This window comes from Sipha flava, unplaced genomic scaffold (genome assembly GCF_003268045.1).
Source record: "Sipha flava isolate LNK unplaced genomic scaffold, YSA_version1 248_pilon_pilon, whole genome shotgun sequence".
Taxonomy (NCBI): Eukaryota; Metazoa; Arthropoda; class Insecta; order Hemiptera; family Aphididae; genus Sipha; species Sipha flava.
In genome coordinates this window covers 258,151-262,305 of record NW_020272897.1, presented here as the reverse complement: position 1 = coordinate 262,305, position 4,155 = coordinate 258,151, and positions in this window count along the sequence as shown.

Sequence of the window (4,155 nt, the reverse complement as noted above, 5' to 3'; positions counted from 1 at the left end):
TCTAACTAAATAATAATCTAAATAATTAATGATTATTTTTTTTTTTTTACTATTTTTTTTTCCAGCGAATAATTGATTCATTTCTTACAGTGTCTAATTATTTATAAAATACATAAAATTCTATATATTTTGTATTACTGATGAAAAATGTTTTCAAGATATTTTTATAAAATATAATCTAAAAGCTCACAATTAATGTGTATGTAATGTGTCATTTGTATAATAAGAGTAAATAAACTTTTGTTTAGATTTATATGAATCACAGCTCCGTTTGTAACTGTATTTTGAAAATTTGTTTTAAAACTGATGTAAAAAATGATAACAATTCTATAATTATAAAGTCTGTAACTGTAAATTATCATTTATAAGTACCTATTTAGTTAAAGAATTATTTTATTATAACACAGTGATGATTTGTACTACGTAATATAATGTATTATCAAAATGTACATCGTGATTCTAACATCTAACAAAGTATAAAAAAACCATAAAATTTTGATCATGGCGCAGAAAAATAATCCTATAGCAAAATCAATCATTCAATAAATGTAAATCGTAACGAGGTGAGTTTTAAACGCATTGTTTTCTAGCAATAATAAAGGTGAAAAAAATTTTGCATTAGGTAGAAAATATTTAGAAAACAAACAAAAAATAAATAAAAATAAAAAACAAAACGAAACAAGGCTTTGCACTGTGGTAGATGCAGGAAACCCTCTCGGGTAATATAACATTGCAATTAGTCGCGAAATAAACGTCCGACGATTAAGCGAAAGTTTTTTCGACCTCTCGCGCGTGGGTGTGGTGGAAACGACGTGCACAGTGTACATGTATAAATTCGTAAAGGCTGCCGGTATATGCGTATATGTACAGTGGTAATCTCGGAAACGTTAGCCGCGTCCGCTTAATGACCGTATCGCAAGGGATGCGTTTAAGCACGGACGGCGACGGTGGTTGAGGCCAGAAGGGGGTGGATTCCGATAAATCTACGGTGACGGCTCTCTCCCTCTATCAACCCCCGGTCCCGCGACCATCGACAAACTACTCTACCGTCTAATTCCGTCGGCGGCGGCGGCGGCGGTGGCGAATGTCGGCTTATAATTAGTGGCTAAAACCTACCCGTCCGCCATCTCTCTTTGTGCGGCGGGTCCGTTTCTCTAATTATTGCCGATTAATTACAATACATATTTATCCCCACCGCCTAACGACCGTTTAAATTGCGTTGTTTTTAACCCGGCGCAAGTCGCAGCGGCAGCGGTGATGGCATTAGCAACAGCTGTAGACGGTTGGTGGTGGTAAAGGGGTAAGTGATCAATTTCTTAACCCCCGCCAGCGGCTTTGGTACGCCCGCTAATCTGTTAACGACATAATTTTTTGTGAAGTACGAAACAAAAATACCATTGTATATAATTGTGTATAAACTCTCGAGAAACGTATCCGGAGAATTATGCGCGTTTGACCGCGTCTAAAGAAGGAGATAAAACGCAATTATAAATGTTTAACGTCAAAACTTTATTTTGTGATTAATTTTCACAAGACGAAATGCATTGGCGTGGATAAAATTTTGTCCGATACACTGATAAGACGTTTCAGATCCACCGTTATTCAAAATTTATTAAGAATGTTTACAATGAGTAATTTATATTATTCTCTTACGTTAAATGACCAAGGTTGGTGAATCCCAAACGTCATTACAATCAGACACTGTATAATCATTAATAATTATGACCTCAAAGGGTTTTATTTAATTTCTCAATGTTAACAATACCAAAACAATGTTACAAATTGAAAACCGAAATAAAATCAGCTGAATGTACAACGATATCAATATTGATAAACCAAATGAGTAGAAATTCTAGTTATGGTTCAAACAAATGCCCAGTTGGTCCATTTTGAAAGAGAATACATATAAAAAAGATTGACCTTCGAAAAAGAAATCGAATGTTCAAAAAATGATTATGAATAAATTATATGTTAGTCGATGGAAAAAATTTTGAAAGAATCGACGGTCCAACAATTGAACGTAATTATATTTCGGCAGTTCAGTGAAAACCTATATAACATAATTCAGAAGTCATTAAGACATACGATGATTTGTAAAATTTCTCTTTAAAGTTAATACACATCATTGGTGTTCAAATTAGTACAAATCATCACTTGTATAAGAATTATGTAAAGTAAAATTATCGTGGTGAAATATAAAATTTAATGTTGGTCTAAATCGAATAATTTTAGTATTTGATTTTAAAAAAAAAATGAAATATTTATTTAATAAAATGTCAAAAATGTATCTTTGCTTATAATTTTATACCTCTTGAATATGGTTGTACGATATTTTAAATGTTATTTTATAATAACGAGATGGCGGTATTTTATTCTGAAAAAGAAGAATAAGTCAACAATGTCTATAATCTCAAAAACAACGAAAACTTGTGAAAATATTTCAAAAATATTATGCCAGTTGCCTACATACCAATACGAAATAGCCGAGTACCAAACGATAAATCGTTATTTTTTGACACATTTAATACCCATCATGTATATTATGCGTGTATTATTTAATGGCTGCTAATGTCTGCAAATTAATTAAAAGATCAAGTTTTAGTACAGTCGAAGAATTTTTTTTCGAAAACCATGGCAATCCTATTCGCATTAATTATTATGCGCCTCTTGAAAATTTACAGGAACGGAATATTGTTTACTCGAGATTTAATCTTGTCCGGTACACGCGAGCCGCAACAGTTTCATGATGGATTCAAAGGACCGAAAACAGAAGCACTACGGCGGTGGCAGACCGTTGTGCTCGTGAAAGGATTTGGACCCCAACAATGCATGTGACCCCGTAATAGCTAGCGTATAATAACGTATGAAAGGTCCTATACCTCGTGAACCGGAGGGGGTATTGGTCTGAATAACTTGTAATTTTGTTGACAAGAAGTAATTATGCACACCGAGCGTATAAACTGAAACATCTCGCGCGCGTGTGCGCGTGTGAGTGTGTATGTCTCACGGTTTATAATTAACCCGCCTAGGTCAGACCAAAAATTTGACACGACAAAGGATGCGAAGAGGGTTGTGAGGAAAGCAAAATTAAATACCCGAAGGCCGTTTAAAAGGCTTTTGCCAAAGTTAGACTAGTCCGCATACTAGCGATTTTGTGTTATGTATAGGTAAAATATGTATTTGCCCATGAATCAATGCGGGTGCACACGGTTATTCCGTATAAATCCTTTACGTCTATCCTTTTGTTCGAACCTTTCGGTTAACGTCTAATGAACAAGCCCTCAAAGCAACCCGGTATACTACACCCACCTTGATTAACATACAAAACTTGTTTGAGTTTTTTTTTTAACGTTTTACACTTTTACAGCCCAGAAAATAATATTTAAACAAAAAGTAAACATTTACAGTGGTGGTGTAATAATATTGAAAAATAAGCATTAGACGATCGGGTTCAGTATATGTTTGTAATAGAGGTCGTGATTACACGTGTATTTAACTACACGGATACCCATTTTTTTACCTATGACGGGGTTGAGGGTCCGTGTAATAAAAATACCCGTTTAAAAAACGATACGAAAAATAAATGAATTATAATGTTTTATATTATTCATGTACTCAACTATATATACATTTGTAAACAAATAAAAGTTTTATTTATTAATTGTTGAATTATAATTGTTTTTATTTTATAGTAAATTAACTATCATAAATTCAATTCAAGTAATTCGATTGTCGAATAGAATCAAAAAAATGTAAAAAATAAATGCTTTATTCATTCATACAACTGAATTCTTGTAATCTTTATTTACAGTCATATTTATATGATCAATTCGTACTTGTAAAATATGTTAGGTATTTTTAATAATTTCAACACGAAACGATTTAAAATATTTATATTTGTACCTCCAACAGTTATATAGGTAAGATAAATATTTGAGTAGCACGCTCATTTAGCATATTCCAATTAATATTAATTACATTTCATGTTAATTTCGGTCGCTATGAAAACTGATTTCAAAACAAAATATTTAAAATAAACAAATATATTATTTCATTTATCCTTCAGAAGATGAAGAATAATTAATTATTTTAATCTTTCTTTGACAGGATGCAAAGCTTTGGTTTGTGAATTTTCACTGAGAAAATAATAGATAG